This window comes from Ornithorhynchus anatinus, chromosome 3, assembly GCF_004115215.2.
Source record: "Ornithorhynchus anatinus isolate Pmale09 chromosome 3, mOrnAna1.pri.v4, whole genome shotgun sequence".
Lineage (NCBI taxonomy): Eukaryota > Metazoa > Chordata > Mammalia > Monotremata > Ornithorhynchidae > Ornithorhynchus > Ornithorhynchus anatinus.
Window position 1 is genome coordinate 21,709,560 of NC_041730.1, and position 17,835 is coordinate 21,727,394.

Consider the following 17,835-nt stretch of genomic DNA (forward strand, 5'->3'; position numbering starts at 1 on the left):
GGGGTGGTTCCTGCCGAGAGGCCTGGCACGGAGAGGACTCTTCGTTCCCTCCCTCTGGGTCCCGGCCACCGCAGCCGGCCGGAGGAGGACCGAGGACTCGAGGCCGAGGGGCAAGGACTGCCTGCCGCCTTGCTGAGATGAGCGAATCCTTAAAGGAGCCACCTATGGGACGGGGAGGGACCCAGGGAGGTGAGAGCCGCCGAACGGAGATGCCGAGAAGAGAGGGCATTAGAGATGAGTGCCCTCCATCACTCCGCTGACCCTTTTTATTCTTCTAGAAGTTGCGCTTCACCCCTGGGATAAGGTTCAAGGAGGAGTGGTCATTTTGCAGCTGATTCTCCGGGCAGGCTTCTCGTTTACGTTTTTTTATGGTACTGGTTAAGGGCCTACCGTGTGCCAGGTACCGAACTAAGCGCTGAGAGGGACGCAGGCTAATCAGGTTGGACACCGTCCATGTCCCATCTGGGGCTCGCAGTCTTAATCCCCATTAGTTAAGTGAGTTGCCCAAGGTCACCCGGCAGACAAGTGGCAGAGCCGGGATTAGAGCCCAAGTCCTCTGATTCCCAGGCCCGTGCTCTATCCACCGGGCTGGGCGGCTTCTAATTGGCGGGGACCGTTACCGCTCTGGGAATGACCTCCCTCCTCCCAGGAATGCCCCATCTCTCCCCTCCACTTAGGAGCATCGCCTTAGAAAATCCAAATATTTAATCTGTGTTCTGTTCTGGGTAGGTACCCCAATGCTCCGCACCCAGAAGGCACTAAGTAAATACTATCGATTGGTGGATTGATTGATTGATTGGTGGTCAGGGAACGTGTCAGTATAATAAGGCTGATATATCGCGCTCTCCCGAGCGCTTAATACAATGCTGTGCGCACAGCCCTCATTAAAGAAGATTGATTAATCATCCCATTGCTCGCCGACATTCAGAAGCATAGGGGACTTGGTGGATGGGATGACTCGAAGCGAGCCGAAGCCACTTGTCACCATGTGGGCTTGGTTTCTCGGGATGTCCCCAAGGTCCTATTTTTTTTATGGTATTTGTTAAGCGCTTGCTGTGTGCCAGGCACTGTACTAAGTGCCGGAGTAGGTACAAGTTACTCAGCTTGGACACGTAATAATAATGAAATGGTATTTGTTAAGTGCTTAGTATGTGCAGAGCACTGTTCTAAGCGCTGGGGTAGCTACAAGGTAGTCAGGTTGTGTTCACACATAGTAAGTGCTTAACAGATACCGTAATTATTATTATTATCATAGGGGTGCTGCCTCATTTTAGGAACTAGCAGCATGATAATACCCTTATCATTATTATTATTATTATTATTAAAATGGGGATTAAGACCGTGAGCCCCGTGTGGTACAGGAACTGTGTCCAACCTGATCAGTTTGTGTCTACCCCAGCATTTAGTACGGTGCTTGGCACATAACAAGCCTGTCCCACGTGAGGCTCATAGTCTTAATCCCCATTTTCCAGATGAGGTCACTGAGTCACAGAGAAGTGAAGTGACTTGCCCACAGTCACACAGCTGACAAGTGGCAGTGCCGGGTTTCAAATCCATGACCTCTGACTCCCAAGCCCGGGCTCTTTCCACTGAGCCGAGCCACGCAGCTTCTCTTTATCAATAAACCCTCCCCTCCTCTCCCTCCCTTCCCGCTCCCTCCCTCCTTTTTAAGCATTTAAGATGGGATTTCCCAGTAATCTATCTCTACCTTCAGGCTATGATGGTGTTTGGTTGCTAAGTTTTCTTGGGGGTAGAACACCGTCTTCAAAGTGAGAAGGCCTTGAATTGCCTGTGACTTCACCATGCTGCACCTCACTTTTCCCATTTGTAAGATGAGGAGACTCATTGGTGCCCTCTTCCTCTCAGGAAACTGATGTTCTTTGAGCTTCTCAGAAGACGGGCACTAAATAAACGGGAAAAAGTATGATTAATCGTCTAGCCTGCCCTCCGTGCCTGTAGTGTGTGACGTTGGGTAAGTCACTTCACTTCTCTGGGCCTCAGTTACCTCATCTGGAAAACAGGATTAAGACCGAGCCCCAGGTGGGACAACCTGACTACCTTGTATCTACCCCAGCACTTAGGACAGTGCTTGGCATTCATTCAGTCGTATTTATTGAGCGCTTACAGTGTGCAGAGCACTGTACTAGAGCCCCGGCTTGGGAGTCAGATGTCATGGGTTCGAATCCCAGCTCTGCCACTTGTCAGCTGGGTGACTGTGGGCAAGTCACTTCACTTCTCTGGGCCTCAGTTATCTCATCTGTAAAGTGGGGATTAACTGTGAGCCTCACGTGAGACAACCTGATGACCCTGTATCCACCCCAGCGCTTAGAACAGTGCTCTGTACATAGTAAGCGCTTAACAAATACCAACATTATTATTATTATTCTTACTACTAAGTCCTTGGAAAGTACAATTCGGCAACAGAGACGATTCCTATCCAACAGCGAGCTCACACATAGTAAGTGCTTAACAGATACCGTAACTATTATTATTATTATTCTTGTTATCATAGGGGTGCTGCCTCATTTTAGGAAATAGCAGCGTGGCTTAGTGGCTAGAGCACGGACCCGGAAGTCAGAAGAACCTGGGTTCTAATCTTGGCTCCGTCACGTGTCTACTGTGTGACCTTGAGCAAGTCACTTAACTTCTCTGTGCCTCAGTTACCTCTTCTATAAAATGGGGATAAGTGTGAGCCTCAGATAGGACAGAAACAGTGCCGACCTAATTAACTTGTATCTAGCTCAGCACTTGGAATGTGCTTGACACATAGTAAGCGCTCAACAGGTATCACAATTATTATTATTAGGGGTCTCTGAATAGGACATTTATTACTGTTTGAAGTTCCCTGGGGCTCTTGTACAGATGGTGGAAAAAGTGGAATTGAGCTGTTGCAGTTTCTGGAGAGAGTGACAGGAAGAGCCATTTGACTTCTGGTCTCTGGGTTCTGCAGCTCAGGATGGCTTAACAGGCCCTTAAACCTTTTTTATTTATAGCCCCCTTTTCAAGTTCTTCTCAGTCCTTTGCCAGCCTTGACTTTAACCTCCACACCCAAGGACTCAGTTCCGACTAAAAGTTTTTCAAATCACGGTCCCTAGTCTTTGGCCCAGCTCTGTAGGATATTTCCCAGATAAAGCATCCCCAAATTTCCAACCACTTGAAAAATTTCTCCAATCCCAGCAGTGGGAAACAGTTAGGATTCTCTTGCCTAGCCCAGCTATGCGGATGAAAAATAGTTACCGTACCGAAGCTACGCTCGTAGTAACGGTGGTTACAGTGTGTTTTTACTCAAGTCTAGGTTTTCTTCCAGCTCTGCGTCACCCCTCCACTTAGATTTGCACCCTTTATTCACCCCTTCCTCAGCCCCACAGCACTTATGTACATATCTGTAATTAATTTATTCCTATTAATGTCCATCTCCCCCTCTAGACTGTGTGGGCAGGAAAGGTGCCTACCAACTCTGTTATAGCGTTCTCTCCCAAACGTTTAGCGTAGTGCTCTGCACACGGTAAGCGCTCGATAGATATGATCGACTGAGTGATATAAAAGAAAAATTAGTTGAATTGCCTGACTTCCCCCAGAATTAGAGACAGGGGACGAGCGGACGTGATGAGGGTCAGGTGTAGGGAGACAAAGCCAGACGTGGCAGGAACAAAGGCAGATACCCAAAGTGACGTACCTGCAAAGAGAGATGTCTCAGTAGGAATCATTCATATTTATGGATCACTGTGCAGAACACTTTACTAAGCGCTTGGGAGAGTACACTACAACAGAATTAGCAGGCACGTTCCCTGCCCGTAACGAGCTTACGGTCTAGAGGTGGAGACCGACGTTAATATGAATACATAATTAATTTATTTAATGTAATTTAAAGACGTATAGGTTTAGAAACTGGCGTTGCCATCACTGCAGATAATGTAAGTGACCTTAGGATCGGAAAACTGCAGATGGGGGCCGGAGTGGCAGGGAGCGTGGAGGTGGTGGCCATCGAATTTATTCAGTCGTATTTACTGAGCATTACTGTGTGCAAAGCATTGTACTACGCGCTTGGGAGACACACGTCCCCTGCCCACAGCGAGCAATCAATCAGTTGTATTTCTTGAGCACGTCTTGCGTGCAGAGCACTGTACTAAGAGAGAATGATCCAACAGGGTTGGGAGACGCGTTCCCCGCCCTCCAACGAGCTTTGCTTCTGGCTGACCTGCCGGCGGAGGTAAGAACTCAGGAGAAACCAGCCAGAAATGAAACAACCATGGCAGACGGAGATATAAATTGTGCAATTTACAATTTATTGTAATTGTCTAGTCATCGCCCCCATTGCAAATAAAATAGCTGCCTTGACCAGAGTCGTTATCCGCGTCCCATCTACCCCTACGGACGTGCCCTGTTTCCTGAGGTGAATCTAGGGAACGGCCACCTCCGTTCCCTTTCTCTGGATAAAAAGGAAGTGTAGGTATTTTACTAAATTCAAGGTGGATTTGAAAATAAGGTAAGAACGAATAAGCAGTAGGCATTTATCAGTTCTAAGTAGAATTAGAACAAGGCAAAAAGAGCATAAACTAAGATCCAATAAGTAGTGAAAGGTAACTCTGGACTTGGTGTCAGAGATTCCAGAAAGGTGTACTGAACCCTTTCAAGTCTTAAGTAGGCTTTCTCTTTCAGCCACCATGGACTTTCTTTCAGCTTCGTGTCACTTCTCCGGGGCCTCTCTCTGGCTTTTCCTTCCCTTCTGTTCAACTTTTTCACCGGTTCAAGCTCCAGGCCCAGTTTCTCACTCAATATTGACTTAGTCCCCTGCAAGGCTATTCAGGTGAAGTCCACAATAGTATCTGGAACTTTTCCTGCCATCTCTCCTTTGAAACGGGTCAAAGTTTGCAGCTGTAAAATGCAAATTATTTTGTCCCTGTGGATCCCCGATATTAACATACCTTGAGTTTGCAATTAGCTCTAGTCTGGAAAAGTCCCCTAGGATTGTTTGAGGAAAAAAAAAGACCAAACAAATAACTGTCTTTCGTGGCCTAGTGGATATACAGGAGGCTGGGAGTCAGAAGAACCTGGGTTCGAGTCCCGGCTCTGCCACTTGTCTGCCGTGTGACTTTGGGCAAGTCACTTCACTTCTGTGCTTTCAATTACCTCATCTGTAAAATGGGAATTAAGACTGTGGGACGCTGCTTAGTGGAAAGAGCACCGACCTGGGAGTCCAAAGGGCCTGGGTTCTAATCCCGCCTCCGCCACATGCGTGTCGTCTGTGTGACCTTAGGCAAGTCACTTAACTTCTCTGGGCCCCAGTTACCTCATCTGTAAAATGGGGATTAAGAGTGTGAGCCCCCTGTGGCAGAGAGACTGTGTCCAACCTGATTAACTTGCACATACCCCAGCACTTAGAACAGTGCTTGGCACATAGTAAGCACTTAACGAGTACCATCGTGATTATTATTAGCTTGTATCTACCCCGGCTCTTAGAACCCTGCCCGGCACATAGTAAGCGTTAAACAAATGCCGTTAAAATGTGTATATGTATTTGAGAAGACACTCAGACCTCCCCGCAGAGTTTTTAAAGCAGTCCCTTGGCCACCACCCCAAGTCTGAGACACAGGGCCACAGGAAGAGATCGAATAACTGAAGGGACAGGTGTTGATGTTTGAGGGTGGGTCCGGCTTTGGCAGAGTCTGATGCTTCTCCCGGAAATAGGGGGGATGCCCTTGAAAGACAGAGGCGCCTTTATCCGGGGCAGTCTCTTCAGCAGAAACTCCTTGCAAAAACCAGACAACGTGACTGGCTGCCTTCTCCCCAGCATGAAGGAGAACTCCTTTTTCCCATCCTGGGACTTGGAATCGGGGAGCGCTGTAGCACATGAGAAGGAGCCATTGCACCATCCAGAGGGTCCCCCCTTCCTTTTTTTATTTTCCAGTGGTATTTTCTAAGTCAAACACTGTTTTAAGCACTGGGGTAGATTCCAGTTAGTCAGGCCTTCCTGTGACCCATCTGTGTCCTGAGCGGCAAGGAAGGTGGGAGGACACCGAAGGAGGGAAGAGAAGGAACTAGAGCTCTCCTAGGTGGGGTTGGGTTTGTTTGTTCTTCTGAGATTTCCCCTCTTCCCACCCCCAAACAAACACACACCTGCTCTCTCTCTGTCCCTCTCTGTGTCTCTCTTTAGATGGGGAACAGCTGCTTTGATCTCTGGCTGCCTCCCAGAGTTTCCGTTCTCTCAGGACCCCGGAGATAAGACCTGTGTCTCCCTGCATCTTAACTATTGTTTTTTAAGGGTATTCGTTAAGCCCTTTCTATGTGGCAACCACTGCACTAAGCGCCAAGATAGGTTCAAGTTAAAAGGGTCGGACACGGTCCACGTCCCATCCGGGGCTCACGGTCTTAACCCCCATTTTACAGATGAGGTAACTGAAGTGCAGCCAAGCGACGTGACTTGCCTGAGGTCACACGGCCGACAAGCGGCGGAGCCGGGATTAGAACCCAGGTCCTCCGACTCCCGGATCCGTGCCCTTTCCACTAGGCGCGCTGCTTCTCCGACCATTTGGCCTGTCCCTTTCCAGGGTGGCCTCACCCTATCATCCCCCTGATATGAAGGTCAATTTGGCTTTTATCTCCCAAGGGCAACCTCTAACTCAGATGACTGTAAATAGAGAAGTAGCATGCAACAACACGGAGACGCCACCGAAGCAGCGCGGCTCACTGGCAAGAGCCCGGGCTCGGGAGTCAGAGGTCATGGGTTCAAATCCCGGCTCTGGCACCTGTCAGCTGTGTGACTGTGGGCAAGTCACTGAACTTCTCCGTGCCTCAGTTACCTCATCTGTAAAATAGGGATGAAGACCGTGAGCCTCACGTGGGACAACCTGATGACCCTGTACCTACTCCAGCGCTTAGAACAGTGTTCTGCACATAGTAAGCGTTTAACAAATACCAACATTATTATTATTAGGGCAGTGGGGCACTGTGGGAGAAGTGTGTCCATGGCGTCGCCTGATTAACTCGAAGCTACCCCAGGACTTAAAACAGTGTTTGACAAGTAGTAAGCGCTTAGAAAATACCCCTAAAAAACCAAAAAGAGATGACAGCATAAGACAACAACGCAACAACAAGGGATGATTTTCCATTCCAGAGCGAGACAAAGCAGCTAGACCAGAGGCCCCTTCTAGCCTGAGATCTGCCCTCGAGTACAAAGGGCTGGGAAGATACTAAACAGAGAAGTGACATGTTTTCTGCCTACAGGGAGCCTACAAGTTAATGGTGGAAAAGTACTTATAAGTAATCAAAGTAAATAATTGAAGGTACAACTGAATAAACTTATATACAAAAGGGCTGGGGATGGACATAAATAAATAAGAATGGGCTGTTGGGTTTGTATGACTCCGGGGTGCTGATTGGGAAAGGCATGTTAGAAGAGGTGGGGTTTTGTGGTCTTTGAATAGGGAGAGAGAGATGTGATCTATGGGAAGCGGCGTGGCCCAGTGGCAAGAACCTGGGAGTCAGACAACCTGGGTTCTGATCCCATCTCTGCCACGGACCTCGTAATAATAATAATGATGGCATTTGTTAAGCACTCACCATGTACCAAGCACTGTTCTAAGCCCTGGGGGGGGGATACCAGGTCATCAGGTTGTCCCACATGGGGCTCCCAGTCTTAATCCCCATTTTACAGATGAGGTAGCCGAGGCCCAGTGAAGTGACTTGCCCAAAGACACACAGCTGACAAGTGGCAGAGTCGGGATTAATAATAACGTAATAATAATGTTGGTATCTGTTAAGCGCTTACTATGTGCAGAGCACTGTTCTAAGTGCTGGGGGAGATTTACAGGGTCATCAGGTTGTCCCACGTGAGGCTCACAGTTAATCCCCATTTTACAGATGAAGGAACTGAGGCACCGAGAAGTTAAGTGACTTGCCCACGATCACACAGCTGACAAGTGGCAGAGCCGAGATTAGAACCCATGACCTCTGACTCTCAAGTCCGGGCTCTTTCCACTGAGCCACACGACACAGAAGCAGTGTTGTTTAGTGGATAGAGCACCGGACTCGGAGTCAGAAGGACCTGGGTTCTACTCCCGGCTCTGCCACCTGTCTGCTTTGTGAGTTTGGGCAAGTCACTTAAAATCTCTGTGCCTCTGTTACCTCATTTGTAAAATGGGAATTAATAACTCTGAGCCCCTTGTGGGACATGGGCTGTGTCCAACCTGATTAGAGAAGCAGCGTGGCTCGGTGGAAAGAGCCCGGGCTTGGGAGTCAGCGGACATGGGTTCAAATCCCGTCTCTGCCACTTTTCAGCTGTGTGACTGTGGCCAAGTCACTTCACTTCTCTGTGCCTCAGTGACCTCATCTGTAAACTGGGGATTAAGACTGTGAGCCTCACGTGGGACAACCTGATGACCCTGTAAATCTCCCCCAGCACTTAGAACAGTGCTCTGCACATAGTAAGTGCTTACCAAACCCCAACATTATTATTATTATTAGCTTCTAGCTACCCAGCTTAGTTCGCCTGGCACATAGTAAGTACTTAGCAAGCATCATTTAAAAATAAGTTCCTCCATAGACTGATTTGGAGGTTGCCTGGTGGCTGACCACACCGTGTCTCCGTAGTTCAGGGCGAGACCTTGAGAAGAGGCCCAGGCCGGGCGTTGAGTGTGAATGGATGACTTCCTTCTCACGGTCGTCCCGGTCTTTGCTAGCCCAAGCCTCTGAATAATAACAATAATAATGTTGGTATTTGTTAAGCGCTTACTATGTACCGAGCACTGTTCTAAGCGCTGGGGTAGACACAAGGGAATCAGGATGTCCCATGTGGGGCTCACAGTCTTCATCCCCATTTTACAGATGAGGTAACTGAGGCACAGAGAAGTTAAGTGACTTGCCCACAGTCACACAGCCAAGTGGCAGAGCTGGGATTCGAACTCATGACCTCTGACTCCAAAGCCCATGCTCTTTCCACTGAGCCACGCTGCCTCTCTTGCCTCTTCCTTTCCAGACCAGGAATTAAATCATTAAGGTGACGCCAAGATTCCTTGAGCACAGAAGAGCACTGGCCCCTGCCTCCTTCCTGAGCTGGTGCCTTCCGTAAACCAGAGGACTCTGCCCTCTGCCATTTGTCTGCCGTGTGACCTTGGGCAAGTTACTTAACTTCTTTGAGCCTCAGTTGTCTCCTTTGTAAAACGGCGGGGGGGGGGGTAAATAACCTGTTCTCCCTCCCTCCTATGGGGACTCTGACCTGACTGTGTGGCGTGTAACCCCAGTGTAGTGCTTGGCACATAGTAAGTGCTTATCGAATACCACAGTTAGAAACCTGGCCCATTTGGAACTTGGCCAGGACACTCAATCGTTCAGCGAGTGATATTTGTTGAGAGTTTACTGTGTGCAGAGCCCTGTACTAAGCACTTGGGAGACTGCAGGATAATAGAGTCGGTAAACTCTGGTAAGCTCCCAGAAAGAGCTTACAGGACGTTGAAGTAAATGAGATAGGGGAAATGGCCGGGAGCTGACATTCTCCTGACAGGAAGGCTATCCTGCATGCCTATGCTAAGAACGGCCTTTCAAATTCTTCCGAGCTGAATGGAAGCTTCATTTCGGTCCTTCCATCTTATTCAAAATCTCTCCGTAAGGTGTGGGATTGCCTAGATGGGATGGGGCATTTCCTTGCCTCCGAAAGTTCCCGTGACCACTTCCGCCAAGAACCCGCTGCCCCGCCGTTTAGATAGACGGAATGAACACACATTGGCCGTGTCAGACTGAGGAGCGTAGTACAGTGCCCTGCACGTAGTAAGCGCTCAATAAATACCACTGATTGACTGAAGGGCCAAGTAGAGTGTGGTGAATCCTGGCCAGGCCCCCAGCAGGGCAAGTTTCTAATCGTTGGTATTTGTTAAGCGCCTTCTACGTGCCAAGCCCCGCACTATGGGCTGGGGCAGGCACAAGGTAATCAGGTTAGAAAACAGTCCCTCTAAGGGAGAGGGAGAACTGGTATTTAACTCCCGTTTTTCAGATGCGAAAACTGAAGCTCAGAGAAGTGAAGTGACTGCAGAGAAGCAGCGTGGCTCAGTGGAAAGAGCCCGGGCTTGGGAGTCAGAGGTCATGAGTTCGAATCCCTGCTCTGCCACTCGTCAGCTGGGTGACTGTGGGCAAGTCACTTCACTTCTCTGGGCCTCAGTGACCTCATCTGTAAAATGGGGATTAACTGTGAGCCCCCCGTGGGACAACCTGATGACCCTGTACCTACCCCAGCGCTTAGAACGGTGCTCTGCACACAGTAAGCGCTTAACGAATACCAACATTATTATTATTGTCCGAGGACATTTAACAGAACAGAATTAGGTTTCTGTAAAGCGATGAGGCGCTCTGGGTCTGGGTGAGGACGTGTCAGGGGTGAAAATGCGTTAAATGCAGTGTCTCCAGTAACTACCTCTAATCACCCTGTATCTGCCCCAGCGCTTAGAACAGTGCTCTGCACATAGTAAGCGCTTAACAAATACCAACATTATGGGAAGCAGCGTGGCTCAGTGGAAAGAGCCTGGGCTTTGGAGTCAGAGGTCGTGGGTTCGATTCCCAGCTCTGCCACTTGTCAGCTGTGTGACTGTGGGCGAGTCACTTCACTTCTCTGTGCCTCAGTTCCCTCATCTGTAAAATGGGGATCAACCGTGAGCCTCACGTGGGACAACCTGATTACCCTGTATCTCCCCCAGCGCTTAGAACAGTGCTCGGCACAGAGTAAGCGCTTAACAAATACCAACATTATTATTATCACCTTCATCTCTCCCCTCCCCGAAAGCCCCCCAGAGGGCCTGAAAGGCTGCCCCCGAGGCCGCGGGCATATTAAGAGCAGTCCCTTCCTCCGGTTAGCAGAATGAGGCAGAGATCCTGATCTCCCAAAGGACTCTCCGTCACCCAGCTTACGCAGACATTAATGGAGAGGTCTTTCTCCCCTTGTATAAACAGATGAAAATACTTTCGAAGCCGGGGTCTCTTTATCTGGGGCCTGATTAAGGAGAGTCGGGGTCCCGCTTTGGCATTCTCACTGTTTCTCTGATGTGCGGGAAGTCACAGCTCCATTTACTCAAACTCCCCTGGCCCACTCTATGGAATCCCCTGATTTTCGCATCTACTCTGGTGCAAATAGGATTTCCAGGTGAGGCTACGAAAAGGCTCTCCCGATTCACTGTATTCAAGGGTGGTGTGACAGAGTCTTTCGGAGGCTCTCTTTTTCCTTTCTTTTTATCTGTTCATTGGTATTTGCTAAGCACTTACTATGTGCCAGGCACCTGCACTAAGCGCCAGAAGCAGCGTGGCTTAGCGGAAAGAGCCCGGGCTTGGGAGTCAGAGGTCGTGGGTTCTAATCCCGGCTCCGCCACTTGTCTGCTGTGTGACAAGTGAAGCCACAGTAGTAAGCACTTCACTTCTCTGTGCCTCAGTCACCTCATCTGTAAAAAATGTGGGGATTAAAAATGTGAGCCCTACGTGGGACAATCTGATTACCCTGTATCTACCCCACCGCTTAGAACAGTGCTCTGCACATAGTAAGCGCTTAACAAATGTCATAATTATTATTATTAGACAAACTAATCAGGTAGGACACCGTCCATGTGTCCCGGTTGGGGCTCACCGTCGTAATTCCCATTTTGTAAAGAGGTAGCTGAGGCGCAGAGAAGCAGAGCGACTTGCCCAAGGTCACCCAGCAGGCAAGTGGTGGAACCGGGATTAGAACCCGGGTCCTTCTGACTCCCGGGGCCTGTACTCTATCCATTGGGCCACACTGCTATCATTGCCAGTGTTCAGGAGGCCAGTTCCTCCGTGTAGCGACCTCACTGCCCTTACCTCAATAACACAGATGGCCAGCATCACTTCCCAGAGACGAAGGGTAACAAATCTTTCCCGTGATTTGGTTCCCGCCTATTGTGCTGCGAGGGTCTATTCTCACGGTCATCAGCCGATCGGGTCTATTGATATGTCGCGTATTGGGAAGGCTGTACTTACCACTGTCACAGCACTGACAGGAATTAATCCAAGTGTCCTGGCTTCCTGGAAACAGCACCGACCTGAGTCAGAAGGATGTGGGTTCTAATGCTGCTGTGTGACCTTGGGCAGGTCACATAACTTCTCTAGAGAAGCAGCGTGGCGTAGTGGCTAGAGCACGGGACTGGGAGTCGGAGGGTCAGGGATTCTAGTGCCAGCTCCGCCACTTGTCTGCTGTGTGATCTTGGGCAAGTCATTTCACTTCTGTGAGCCTCAGTGACCTCATCTGTAAATTGGGGATTGAGACTGTGAACCCCACATGGGGCAGGGTGTGTGTCCAACCCGATTTGCTTGTATCCACTCCAGTGCTTAGTATAGTGTCTGGCACATAGTAAGCACTTAACAAATACCGTGATTATTATTATTACTACCTCATCTACGTGGCTCGGTGGAAAGAGCCCGGTCATGGCAGAGGTCCTGGGTTCGAATCCAGCCTCTGCCACTTGTTAGCTGTGTGACTGTGGGCAAGTCACTTGACTTCTCTGGGCCTCAGTTACCTCATCTGTAAAATGGGGATTAATAATGTTGGTATTTGTTAAGCGCTTATTATGTGCAGAGCACTGTTCTAAGCGCTGGGGTAGATACAGGGTAATCAGGTTGTCCCACATGGGGCTCGCACTTTTAATCCCCATTTTCCAGATGAGGTAACTGAGGCCCAGAGAAGTGAGGTGACTTGCCCACAGACACAGCTGACAAGTGGCGGAGTCGGGATTCGAACCCATGACCCCGGACTCCTAAGCCCGGGCTCTTCCCACTGAGCCACGCCTCACGTGGGACAACCTGATTACCCTGTATCTACCCCAGTGCTTAGAACAGTGCTGTGCCCATAGTAAGCGCTTAACAAATACCAACATTATTATTATTATTATTATTATTATTATTATTAAATTCTCCCCGCTCCTAGTTAGATAGTGAGCCCCATGTGGGACAGGGATTGTGTCCAGCCTGATTAACTTTTATCTTCCCCAATGCTTAGTACAGTGCTTGGCAATAGTAAGCACTTAACAAGTATCATGATTAGTGGTATTTATTGAGTGCTTACTGCGTGCAGAGCACTGGACTAAGTGCTTGGGAGAGTACAGTACAACAGAAGTAGCACACACTTTCCCTGCCCATAAGTAGCTTACACTTTAGAGGGACTAACAGAGTACATATAATAATTATTATTAATAATAATTACTATTATGGTGTTTGTTAAGCACCTACTTTGTGCCTGGCACTGTACCAAGTCTGGGGTGGATACCGGTAATTCGCATTGGACACGGTCCCTGTCCCACACAGGGCTCCCAGTCTCAACCCCCATTTAACAAATGAGGTAACTGAGGCACAGAGAAGTGACGCGACTTGCCCAAGGTCACACGGCAGACAAATGGCAGAGCTGGGATTACAACCCAGGACCTTCTGACTCCCTGGCCTGTGCTCTATCCACTAGGTCACGAACCAGATGCCTTTTCTCTTTAAAAGTGCTCAAAAGTGAGGATCTGGTTGCGTAGTGGGCGGTCTGGGTTCGTTTTACGAGGGAGAGGGCTTCTGGCCCAACCAGCTGGGATTTGGAATGGCATAACTGCAGGAGTTCGGATAGAAAATGCGACTGCGCGCCCCGACTCAGCCCTGCTTTTAAAAATGACTGAGCCGTGGGTTTGACCTCAAAGAGAGGGGGCTGCCAGGGACAACCCAAGTGACCTGAGAACACAAGATTTCCAGAGCCTTTGCCCAACTGTGGATTGAGTTGCTGAAGGAGTCTTCTAGACGGTAAAGTCTTCGACGAGTAGGAACGACAAACAGCGTGGCTCAGTGGAAAGAGCATGGGCTGGGGAGTCAGAGATCATGGGTTCAAATCCCGGCTCCGCCGCTTGTCAGCTGTGTGACTTCGGTGGAACCGGGATTAGAACCCGGGTCCTTCTGACTCCCAAACCTGTACTCTGTCCATTGGGTATTTAACTTCTCTGTACCTCAGTTACCTCATCCGTAAAATGGGCATTAAGACCGCGAGCCCCACGTGGGACAACCTGATCACCTTGTATCCTCCCCGGTGCTTAGAACAGCGCTTTGCACATAGTAAGCGCTTAACAGATGCCAGCATTATTATTATTTATTATTATTAGTACCAACTCTGTAGACACATTCCCATTAATTTATTTATATTAATGTCTGTCTCCCCCTCTAGACTGTAAGCTCACTGTGGGCAGGGAATGTGTCGGTTGATTGTTATATTGTACTCTGTCAAGTGCTTAGTCGCCCCCCTTCTAGACTGTAAGCCCGGGGTGGGCAGGGCTTGTCTCTCTTTTTTGCTGAATTATACTTTCCAAGCGCTTAGTACAGCGCTCTGCACACAATAAGCGCTCAATAAATATGACTGACAGAATGAATGAATACAGTGCTCGGCACACAGAAGGTGCTCCATAAATACAGAGGAATGAACCCTGTTAGATTTTAGTCTCCCAGGAACTTAGTACAGTGCTCTGCTCCCAGTAAGGGCTCGATAAATCCGATCGATCGATCGACCGATCGATCGAAGGACCCAGGGAGGGAAGGTATAGTGTCTTCTGTCTTCCTTCAATTGCCCTCCATCCCTGCCTCACCTTTGAAAGGTCCCTTTGCATCTTAAGAGAACGGAATACCTTGACTTCTCTGGGGTGGGTTCCCACTGAGAATTCTGTGAGAAAACGTCCCCCTTGCTCCTGAAGGGATGGCTGTGCCAGTCTTAGCTGGCTTAGATGGCTGGGGCTCCTCCAAACGCCCCCCGGGCTGGGATGGAGAGCCATCCACCGTGGTCTCCGTCTACCGTGTCGATGCCTTGCGAAAGTCCCTGACGCAGGCTAGAAACAGTATTTCTATTTTTTGTAAGACGTGTGTGGTGGGAGAGAGGTGTGTGGGGAGGGGGCCTGGAAGGGGGTCAGCGCGAGAGGAAAACTGGTATTTCAGTGTGCGAGGGCACTTCTCGGTAAACACGGTGTGCCACTTCTCCGACTCCGAAGTCCCTTTCCCTCCGGTGCCCGTGGGTGGCGGCGGGGCCCGAGAACCTGGGTGTGCCTGGCTGGTGTCCTCCCTTCCTTCCTCCCTTCCCTCCTCCTCCTCTTCCCCGCTGTCTCCTCCCTCTTCCTCTCCAGAACCCCTCTCTCTCCCTCCTCTTTCCCTCCCCGCATCCCCCCCCCCTTCGCTCTGGCGGCCGCGGTTGGCCGCGCCGGGCCGGGGTGACGGGGGGGAGATGAATGCGGGGGAGAGTGACCCTGGCAGGGGCCTTTGTTTGAGCCGAGGCAGGAGCGGGGGCGCGGAGCTGTTCACACGCCTTCGCCGGGCATCCTGCTGGGCACGCCGGGGAAGGGGCACGGCGACTGGTCATGGGACTTGGCTGGCCAGATCGAATGGCGCTCAATAGCCGGCCGGGTTCTGCCGCGGCCGGCCTGAGGCAGGGTGGGATGTGGGGGGGAGGGGGGCGAGGGGAGAAAAGAGAGAGGGGCTCCCCCCCTTCCTCCTTTTCCCCTGCCAAACATCCGTAGAGTTTCGCCCTGTCCCTTACCCCGGTCTGTCAGGGTCTGCCCTCCATCCTCCCCTACCTCCGCCGGCTGTCTCCTCGCTTCTTCCAGCATCCTCTCCCTCACCGTAGCCTCCCTCTGCCGCCGACCGGTCACCCTGAGCGCCTAAGGAGGGGGTGACGGCCACCGCGGGCCCCCGGCCGGGCAGACTCGGGACGGTGACTCGGGACTCGGACTAGTGGCTTGGGAGCCGCTCCGCCACCCAAGACCTCAGGAGTCCTGCGGCTCTCCTGACGCTGGCCAGCGAGAGAACCAACAACTCACTCTGTCCTCACCCCCCTCTCTCCTCTGTCAAGGGTGCGGCTCCGCTTCCTCACCCCAGGCGTCTCTCCTCTCTCTCTCAGTTTATTTCAACTCCCTCGTCCTAAGGTAAGGGGTTCAGTCGGCCACTCAGTCCACCGAACCCCAGCCGCACTTGCTAATGAGGTGCCAGGAGCAGCCCCTCGCTTACTATGTGCAGTAGGACACTAGGAATGTACAATTCGGCAACAGATAGACAATCCCCGACCGATGACGGGCTCACAGTCTGATCATTAGAAGGCCGCCTGCTAGTCTCTTCCTTGAGATCCCCAGAATTGTCCAAGAGTGATGGCTTAGGGAGCTTTCGGGGTACGGGAAGAGGGGTGGGAGGAAGCCCAGCCGGCTTTGGAAGAGCAGTTGACCTTCCGTTATTGAAGGCTTTGAAACCTCTACAGAAGCAGCGTGGCCTAGTGGAAAGAGCACGGGCCTGGGAGTCAGAGGACCTGGGTTCTAATCCGACTCCGCCACTTGTCTGCCGAGTGACTTTGGGCAAGTCGCTTCACTTCTCCGTGCCTCAGTTACCTCATCTGTAAAATGGGGATTAAGACTCTGAGCCCCATCGGCGGGGGGGGAGGCATATGCCTCGTGTCCAGCTGGAATAGCTTGTATCTATCCCGGTGCTTACTACAGTGCCCGGCACGTAATAAAGTGCTTAATAAATACCACTAAGACAAAGCACAGCTTGGTTAATTTGGTTTTACTGTAACTCTCTACTGCTGCCGGGGGGCTTTGGATGACGATGGGTGATGGGAGAGAAAGAAGGGAAGGAGGACAAACGAGTGAAAGAAGCTGAAAAAAGATCTAGAGGTGGAAGAACCCTGCCCCCTCCCTACGCTTCTGTTTTTCCTTTGAATATCTCTTCAGTCAATCAATCAGTGGTATTTATGGAGCACTTGCTATGTGCAGAGCGCAGCGTGGCTCAGTGGAAAGAACCTGGGCTTGGGAGTCATAGCTCATGGGTTCGAATCCCGGCTCCGCCGCTTGTCAGCTGTGTGACCTGGGACAAGTCACTTCACTTCTCTGTGCCTCAGTTACCTCATCTGTAAATTGGGGATTAAGATTGTGAGCCTCATGTGGGACAACCTGATGACCCTGTATCTCCCCCAGCGCTTAGAACAGTGCTCTGCACATAGTAAGCGCTTACCCAATACCGACATTATTATTATTATTATTATTACTACCCCACAACAGAATGAGCAGACAGGTTCCCTGCCCATAATGCGCTTACAGCCTAGAGGGGGAGACAGACAAGTCATTTATAATATGTAATTTAAAGATAGGTGCGTAAGTGCTCTGAGATTGGGGCAAATATCAAATCCATCATCCAGTGGTATTTATTGAGAAGCAGCATGGCGTGGTGAATAGAGCACGGGTCTAGGAGTCAGAAGGTTAGGTGTTCTAATCCTGGCTCTGCCACTTGTTGTGGGGTGACCTTGGGCAAGTCACTTCACTTCTCTGAGCTTCGGTTACTTCATCTATAAAATGGGGATTGGGGCTGTGAGCCCCACTTGGGACGGGGTCTGCGTCCAACCTCATTTGCTTGTATCCGCCCCGGGGCCTGGCACATCGTAAAGGCTTAACAGATACCATAACTATTAGTATTATTACTATTATTTCCGTGTGCAGAGCATTGTACTAAGTATAGTGCAATTCCTTCAACATAAATAGCTGAATATTTAGACATGAAAATAGATCCCCATAATCATAATGAGCAGCGTGGCTCAGTGGAAAGAGCCCGGGCTTGGGAGTCAGAGGTCGTGGGTTCTAATCCCGGCTCTGCTGCTTGTCAACTATGTGACTTTGGACAAGTCACTTCACCTCTCTGTGCCTCAGTGACCTCATCTGGAAAATGGGGATGAAGATTGTGAGCCGCCCGTGGGACAAGTCAGTCACCTTATATCCCCCCCACCCAGCGCTTAAAACGGTGCTCGGCACATAGTAAGCGCTTGACAAATGCCATCATTATTATTATTATTATTATTATTTGTTA

General features: G+C 50.2%; 1 protein-coding gene across 3 annotated transcripts in view; it reads left to right on the forward strand.

The window, feature by feature from the left end:
* The window catches only part of LRP4 (LDL receptor related protein 4), a 71,579-nt gene that overhangs the window by 7,295 nt on the left and 46,449 nt on the right, over positions 1-17,835 (forward strand). The window lies entirely within an intron of this gene.